Genomic DNA, 9568 nt, shown 5'->3' on the forward strand with positions numbered 1-9568 from the left:
CTTCTCTGGCTTCTGGGCTACAAAATGGTAACATCATAGATTAACCTGAATTGGAAGGGACCCAAAGGATCATCCAGCCCAACTCCTGGCCCTGCACAGGACACCCCAACAATCCCACCCTGTGCTTGCCTGAGAGCATTGTCCAAACAAGACAAGGAATGCATTGATGTGCATATAAGGAGGGAAACTTTGAGGAACAGAGGATTAGGCCCCATTAACTTACTATTTTTTTTTTTTTGTTTAAAATTCAGTCATGATTCAAAATCATGATTTTAAGCAATGGTAAAAAATCCACCAAAAAGTAGGCTGCCATAGACTTTCAGAAGGAACCCACTCCATTCTTTCAACCTGGGCAGGGTTACATGTGAGCAAACTTCAGTCTTATAACTCACCTGGCAAATGTTTGTCTAAATCGCTCTTTAAACCTCCAGTGAAAGCCTCCACAAATTCCCAAAGCAAGCTAATCCAGCTCTTCACTATCTTGCCATTAAAAAGCTGCTTTTTTTCCCCCTAATTCCCACTCTCTTTCTGCTGAGGCAATTCAAACACATCATGTCTTGTCCTGTTCCTGGTGGCTATTATCATGTCTCTGCACATTCTTCCCTTGCCTAGACTAAACAAACCCAAATCCTTCGCCCTTGTCTCACAAGCTGTGTTTTCTGGACCTCTAATAATTCTTGGTGTTCATCTCTGGATTTTTGCCAGTTGGCAGGGACATTTCTCCAACTGTTACCTGCACTTAGCAGGACACAGAATCCCTGACAGGGCTTCATCCATATGGGAAGGAGGTATTACTTTCCCTACCTTCTATAGCACTTCTCATTTATACAGGATTTCTTTTTTCATCAGAATGAATCTGCTGACTCACCAATTCCCTTTTGTAGATTTGCTGCCTACTCAGTTGTTCCATGCCTTGTATTGCTCCCCTTGACTCTTCTTCAAACTCTTAAATTAAAAAAAAAAAAAAAAAAAAAAAAAAAAAAAAAAAAACCCAACAATTTCTAAGTTCAAAAGATGAGAGTCTTCCATCCAAAAGAGGAATTGTATGTATATTTACAATGATGGAAAGACAGGAAAAGAAATCTTTGCATATGAAGCAGAATTTTTTATTCGCCACTCCACAGTTACCCTTTACAGTCTCTAATCTCTTTTTAGAAGTGGTAACAATAAAGTGGTTTCTGGTACAAGTTACTTCATTCTGGCAACATTTGTATTTTGATGTAATAAAAATCAATGGCTTCTTACTTAAAATTCATTAATAAAAAGGAAAAAGTATGGGATTGTTAAGCAAATGAACAAATAGAAGGACTTCTGAAAAAGGTGAAGGGATGTGTGGGATTTCCAGAGCTGTCTAGAAAATGCAGGAAAAGAGCTGCATTTTTTTTCTCATTCTTTAAATTTATTTAGAGCTAAATTTTTCTATCTCTTCAAATAAGAATATGAAAAAAGTCAGTATCTACAAAGAAATACTTCATTCCCAAGTCTTCATCTTTCCTAGGAATGTGAGTTTTTCCATGATCAGCACAAAACCTGGAGCCTGACACCCTGGTGCTCCAGGCTTTGTGGTTGAGCTCTCCTCTGAATACCAAATTCTGGCCAAGATTTGCTTCATGACTGAGCACTTCCATTGCCTTTCTCCTCTGGTTTGTGATTGTATATTTAAATTTCTGCTCCAACTTTTCCCTCAGAAAAGACTACTTTGGATCTTCTTCTGTCCCAGCCATCAGTTTATTGAAATGTGCAGCTAATGCCTCTGAAAACTGAAGCCATCTGTCAGATCCAGCTGAAATTGTAAAAGGGTTTGAGATTATGAAGAAAAAGGACAAGAGCAGATATAAAATAATTAATTGATCATGAGAATGAAACCAGAGAGTSTCTGCTCTCTAAGCACCTCTTCCAACAAAAAAGAGATTGCTTGGTTCAAGCTTCCTAGGAATAAATGGGAACAAAAAGGTCTTGCTATAAAATAAGCTTTTTGAGGGTCTGGGTTTTAGCAGAAACCAAGGAAAATTTTTCCATTGGCCAGAAAGAGTTTGGGTACAACTGTTATRGACACCAAGGAAAGGGATAAAATGAAAACTGAAAATTCATGCTTAATTGCATCTGGCATCAGTGAAATCCCTCCTAATTCACTCCGCAAAACCAGCAAAGACATTATATCATTTATTATATCAGCAAAGACATCACTATCATTAGGATATCAGTGATGATACTGCAGAAGAGTAGACAAAATAAAATTTGAGCTGGCCAAAGATCTTGGATTTAAAATAACTTAAACATATTTGTCATTTTCCCCCTCTTCAGTCAGAGCTATTGAGAACTTCCAGGCATCAAAAGGAAACTGTGGAAAACGCTGGGAAAATTTATGAGATCTCAACCTGGATGTTTTCTATGTTCATGTGTCTGAAAACTGAAGCAAAAACTTGTTTGCCAATTTTCAGTTCCAATGTATTTTATTTTACAAAATAAACAAAATCCAGCCGTCATYTCGTTCCTCCCAAACCAAGGACCTGACAGAGTCATAATTACATGTATTTCCACTTAAACATTTTTTTTTCCTGAGGAAAAGGATTTTTAAGAAGGGAGAGAGAGGACATAAGTTAGCAGATATATCTCTGATCTGTTTTGAACTTGATTATTAAATTGATAATTATTCCTACCTTCTTGCTTTTCCAAGGTCCCCTCTGTCTTTCCTCCAGAAATTCCTTGCATTGTTTCAACAGCAATTCCTACTTCATTAATTCAGGCTTAGGCATCCAGCTCTTTTAAATCAGGCTTCCCTCAATCATTTTCTGGTCATGCAAGTAACCTTCTTCTCAAATAGTATTTTTTTCTCTCCAAAGCAAATCCACCAGTATTACATTTCCCTATCAGAGAACAAATACATGAATTACAAATTCTTCTTTCTCCCCCCATGAACAGCCCATTGATTTCATGCACACTTGCCCAGAAAATCCAGCAGCTTCACATTCTCCCTGCCCCCAAATCCATCAAGTTTCCCATTCCCACAGTGTACTGCAGCCCCTCTCAGTTCACCATGCTTCTGATTCCCAAGGACTCCATAAAGAGCCCAGGAGTGTGGTGTCCTCCCTGGCAGCTCTGCTGTGTCATAAATGGGCTGCCCTGAAGCCTCTGTTACCAGCACGATGTCTCAACCCAGCCTTCCCCTGGGGCTCCAATTTTTCGCTGCTTGGTGGGCTGGAAAGGGGGAGAATCCGACCTCCTTCACTCCTGTGCATGAGACATGAAACAAAACCTTTCCCCTCACTCACTGATTTCAGGCTGGCTCAAGTCCTTCCCATTGTGCAGGCAGCACAGGCTGCCCCATCCTCCTTTCCTGAAGGTAAATGAGTGATTTATATGCCTTATATTATTATATGGATATCAGTTCAGACAGGTTCATGCAAGGCAAGACAATAGGYGTTAGGAAATTTGACTGAAATTATTATATTATTGTAATGAAAGAGGAATTATTTCATTTACTCTCATGGCAGAAACAGTAACAATTTGCAGTGTTACTTTGGGGAACGACTCAGAGAGCTGCCTTTTAACACCMTCTCGAAGTAATTAAATGATTTCTTAATTGATCACCCAAAGATAGCATATGTGAATCCATAATAAACCTGGAATGTTGCATTTTCTTAATAAATAGAACTTAATTAGCTYTTTCATCCCAGGAACACTAAATACTTACAAAATGAAAAATTATTTTCCTTAGAGTTGTATCGTAAAATAAAAATAATTGATTTCTTCCAATGCTGCTCTTGCAAAAATACCAATATGCTGTCTCCTTTCTCTGGTTGGGAAACACACTCCAGTTTTGATAAACTGACATAAAATAGTTACAAGCTAATCCTTGTGGACTGAGAATTCCCAAGATTTCTTGTTCCCTTCCCCCTTGGCAAGAATTAAAGACTTCCTCTTTCACGTGGCAAATCTCCCTTTTCCCACATATTTGGTGTCAGAGCTGTGTTTCACAAGGCCYTGCAAATCCAAATTCCTTCAGGTCTTTTTTCCTTTAGTGAAAGCATGTGTACAGGCAATGGGAGTAGAAAGAATATCCATTCTCTTCTTCCTCCTGTCCTTCTCTTTCAAGGCAGTCCATCCCTTTCCTTGCCTGAGCACAGCTCAAGAGCTTCCTTGTAATAGTTCCTATCCTTTTCCCTCATGTGTCACCACTCCCACTACACATTCATAATTCTCCAACTGGAGCATTTACGAAACAAATTATGCACCAATCTGTATAACTGAGCTCTGTGTGAATTCAAAACTCCCCTGTGAAATCAATCACCACATTTTCAGTGGGTTTGCAAAAGTTGCTGTCAAATTAGTCATAGCTGGACTTAATGGTGTGAAATGCCAAACAATTATTTGTTCCATCATTCTGCTCTGCTGTCTTCAGTGAGATGAAGCTGGACAGGAGATGAAAGCTTGCATCTCCTGCAGCTCACCTAAAGAGGGAGAGTCCTTYCAAGGCAGCTTCTGAAAGGGAATCAGTGGAGATGTTAAAAGAGATGCCAAAGCTGGCACCTTGGGTAAGAGATGCTACCTTTGCTGATTCCAAGTGCCAGTCCTCATGTGGAACCAGCCTTGCCTTGAGGCTTTTTTCCAGGCTGCAGTTCACCTCTTCAGTAAACAGTGTTGAACAGGATTGACCAGGTGTTGAGACTGCATTTGTTTCACAGTGGCTCATCCTGTCCAAGCTGGCAATGGATTTTGCTGGGAGAAATTGCCTCATGTCCCACCTTCTGCATTAAGACCCTCACAGCTGCCAGCTTCACAGAATCACCAGATCACAGAATCATTAAGGCTGGAAAAGACTTCCATCTTCATCAAGCCCAGCCTGTGACTGATCCCTACCTTGTCAACCAGAGCAGAGCAGTGAGTGCCACATCCAGTCATTTCTTGAGCACCTCCAGAGAAAGTGACTTCAGCACCTCCCTGGACAGCCCCTTCCAGTGTCTGACAGCCCTTTCCATGAAGAAATTCCTCCTGATGTTCAACCTGAACCTCCTCTGGCACAGCCTGAGGCCATTTCCTTTCATCCTATCCCTTGTTCCCAATACTCCCCGGCTGTYCCCTCCTCTCTGAGCAGAGCCAGAAGGTCTCCCCTGAGCCTTCTTTTCTCCAGGCTGAGCCCCCCCAGCTCCCTCAGCCCCTCCTGGTGCTCCAGACCCTTCCCCAGCTCMGTTCCCTTCTCTGGACATTCTCCAGCCCCTCAATGTCCATCAGGCAGTGAGGGGCCCAGAACTGGACACAGGATTTGAGGTGTGCCCCACAAACCTCCACCTGGCTGCTCTGCTACTCCAGTTTCATCCTGTGACATGSAAAACCTGCTCTATGGACTGCGAGCGACCTCACTGTGATGGGAGGGCGTTGGCAAGGAAAATCTTCCGTTGTGCTTTTTRCAGCACTATGGCTGTGCCAGAGCAGGAGCCTTAAAATGGAGCACACAGTTTAATCTGCCTTTGACATGTTTGTTTTCAGCCCAGTTGTTTCTTATTAGAAAGCGCTTTCATTTCTTTTAATCATTCATCAGCACTTCTGTGTGAACACAGTGTTTAACAGAACACTCTGACCGTCCATTTCAGACACCAGCTGGTCTTCTATTAAGAAAAAATCCTTCTGTGTTGAAATAAATAGTGAGATGTCTAAATCTGGAGGACACATTTTTAAGAGGAGCATTTGGGGTATGTATTTTTATGCCAAAATTGCGTACACCCTGATTTACAACTTTTATTACAGTATTTATATATTTGTGTAAATAAACAGACTCCAACTCTTACAGAACTCCACAGTGTGTGTTTCATGGCAAGTCTGCTCCCTGGCACACTTTTGACTCAGGCCAGCTATCCTTGGTGGGGTTCAGGGAAGCTCAGCCCAAAATCTGCATCCAACTGGGACTTCAGATGCAGCCCCTCTGTTCCAGGGAGGAAGAAGGTTCAAAAATATTGACAAAAAACAAGATTATGGCCTATGAGTCAAGGTTGGGGCACCAATCTGGGGCTGACATTTTCAGCAGTACTGGCCAAATCTACCTCCTATGTAATGTGGTTTTGTATTACTCCTGTAAAAAATAACATATTGAGGTAGGTGACTTTGATTAAAGGACATTTAAAACATTCTGCACTTAGTGTGTTCATTGGTTACATTTCTCCTCTGCTCGCTTTCAGAGGGTTGTTTTTTTCAGGAGGTTTTAGCAGGGTTAGCAATCCACCACATTTTTGGAGTGTGTGGGGCGTGTTCTGCACTGATTTTTCACACTTATTTACTGCACTGCAGATCATGGAATCCATGGTGTTGGTCAGGTGACACAAGGTCCCATAGAGCAGAACTTAGAACCAGTGTATTCTTATTGTCTGTTTTCTATTAGTTTGTTTAAAGTCCAGAAAAAGAGCTTTTTTTTTTTTTTTTTTTTTTTTTTGTTTTTTTTTTTTTTTTTATCTAAACCCCTTGTGTCTAATAAATAGAGATTACTTCCGATATTACATAACATTTTATATACCATATATGAACGTTAGAGAATCAATGGTGGCATTAAGTAATATTGTTCTGTGAATTGTTTGGTTTTTTCATTGTTTGCTGTTTGCTTGAACAAGCATGCTGGACAAAATCTTTTGGATACGAGACATGATAATATGTTTAGCCTGTTCTGCCAAAAAAAATAAAAAAAATAAAAAAAAACCTCAAAGGAATAAAAATTATGGAGAAAGAATACATCAATAAAAATTACCTGGGTGGAAGAAGGAAAATCCTTTGTAATGACAACTTGTGAGTTCTAAACTTTCCTTTTCTGCAGATTTTTTACTTGTTCTAATAAAAACATCCTCTGTCCCTGCAAGGTTTGCTTGTCACTGTAACAGCAGAGGTGATGGACACTGCACTTGAACTAAAAACTGTCATTGTCGAATCAATAAAATTGCTGAGCTGAGAATAATTCAGACTTACACTATCCAGTGTCCAAGACTTTAAATGATTAATGGCTTTGAAATAAAAATAGTCAATTAGTTATACAAACACATCAGGCAGTTGCCAGAATTTCGACTTCTGGTTTTGAAAGGAAACAAATCTGGCTCTGTTCAGGTTGATGCAGAATCCAGTTTCATTTTCACTGATTCCAGGCTCAGAAATGAGTCATGAACCCTACAGAAACACAGGTCTTACTCCAGCTGTCGTCAGATTAGTAAAGACTTACACTGGCATGGATCAGGCTGCTTTTACAAGTTGGTGCATAGGTTGAGAAGATAATAATCTAAAGATATAATTCAGGCAAGATTTAAAACTCTGCTTCATTTTACATGTGTAGGCAGTCTTGAAGAGATCAATGGGATTATCCATGAACATAAAGTTAAATGCACCCGTAAATCTTTGTGAAGCTGTGACCCAAGAGTCCAGCCTTGTATTCATCTTCAATACAGATTTAAGTACAAGAGGCAATTTCATTGATGACTTAAATATGCGTCCATGCAGTAGTGTCTCATATCAATGGCTGCATGTATCTGATTGATCAGGTCATTAGATAACATGAGGAGTGGCAGAAAGGAGAAGTTTTTTTCAGTCTGTTTACTTTAAGTATTGTAATTCTAAGCAGCTTTAAATCTTTTTCTTTCCTTATATTTTTACTCTGAAAAGACTGAAAGTATTCACTAATGCTAAATTAATATGTTTTTTCACTCTTCATCAGTGTCTTGGTTTATGACAATGTTTTCAGAGAAAAATGTTACAGAGTAAATGTTTCCTCTGAAGTGAAAAAGTTGATAATTTTTTCCCACCTATATTAAATAGATGTTTGGGCAAAAGTGAAGAGAAAACATAGTTCATTAACAAAACAAGGTGCCCACAGGACACAGATAAAAAGTAACTGTTAGATATTTWAAAGTCCAGGAASRAACACTGCTCGGTCCCCCCACAGCTGCTCAGCCACRTTGTGCAGAGAAAAGATGGCAGCTCCTGTCCCTGGGGAAAAAGAAACAAACAAAAAAAAGTCCACGTGGACACTCAGGCAACAGTGGCAAAACCTGGARGCAGTCTYTCCTCAMKGTAGATGAAACAGAGGGCTCAGTGTGCTTTTCTGTCGCTGGCTTGGCTTCTTCCAGAGACTGGGATGAGTGGCATGGCTTGTCCCTGCAGCGCCTGGCTGGTCGGCACTTGCCTCCTGGTTCTTGGACCACAGCCCTKCCAATGGACTCCAGAAAATCACAGGAGTTGCAGAAAGGAATAGCAGTTCAGGGAGAGCTGTTTGCCCAAGCTAACAAACCTGAGCTAGCTAAAYGGCAACAATRTAACTCCGCTGCATGCAGGGAGCAGACCTCCCGCAGTGCCAATGCTGAGRTCCAAAAGCCAATGGCTGCGCAGCAGCCCCGTCTTTTAAACCCCTGCCCCTTCTTCYRGGTCAGATTTAAACGCACAGRCACCTTTTGGGCATACAAGCTGATGGAATATAGGAATACAGGATTGGCATAACATCAACCCAAGACAATCAGGACTTCCAATTCCACCACATATGGTTCTGAAATTTAGTTTATAATTAGATTACTAGTGATCAATTGATCTCCCCCTTACCCAAGTTTGGACTAGAATATATTTGATTTTTTTGTTATCATAACTGGTTTAGTGTTCCCTTTCCCTTTCCCTTGGCAAATGTGATCTATCCTCATGTAACTGCTTTGGTTTTGACCTTTTGACACTCACCGATGTCTATTCAAGAATCTTCAATTAAATATAACTGGACTCAACAGAGCACTGACCACTTATTTTTACAGCTGCATCACAATTTCTTCTCTATTAGAATTTCAAATTGTATTTGCTACTATTCATCATTTCTCATTAAAGACCCATCAGAAAAATAATTTTTATACTTATTGTGGTAAGTTTACACACATCTGCCTTAAAGTTATAGAATTTCTTTTATGTTTATAAAATYTACCTGTCTTCAAAGAACTGACTGGATTCTGATCTCACTGCTTTGAAGGACTGCTACCTGAAAATTTTCTGTCTTCAACACTGCAGTTCTGCAAACCTGAAAGATAGGTTTTCCTAATGAGCTTCTTTAATACTGATTTTCCAWTCTAACATTGAATCTTAACACAGTGCAGCTCTGCAGAATTCAATAAAATCATGCTGATATGGAAATATTGAAAAAGTGGAAGAAGAGACCACATCAATTTCAAACTCTATAATGGTTGAAAAGATATACAGCCCCCTGAAGACACCATGCATGATGAGGGGTCTTATTGCAGGAGGCTTTGCTTCAGTGAGCTCTAGCCCGGTCCCACGGACTGAATTTGTAGCTGGGATGGGTCAGATGTCCTCCCAGAGCTCTTCTTCCATCCAATGAAGCACTCCAAAGGAATGCACATGATGTTCTCAGAGAAAACCMTGGGATACAAACCACAGCATGGTATTAAATTTGTGGAGACCAATCTTCTCTGGTACTACCGCTTATAGTCTAGGAGAGGAAAAAGGCAGGTGGTCCTAGAAATCACAAAATCCCTGKCTTCCTAGGGAATCTTTCAGATACCCAAATTATTGCTGGTTTGAAGAAGAGCACTCCTTCCTCAATTATAAA

This window comes from Malurus melanocephalus, unplaced genomic scaffold (genome assembly GCF_030028575.1).
Source record: "Malurus melanocephalus ecotype Western Australia unplaced genomic scaffold, MMel_1.1 scaffold_16, whole genome shotgun sequence".
In the NCBI taxonomy this organism is placed as follows: domain Eukaryota; kingdom Metazoa; phylum Chordata; class Aves; order Passeriformes; family Maluridae; genus Malurus; species Malurus melanocephalus.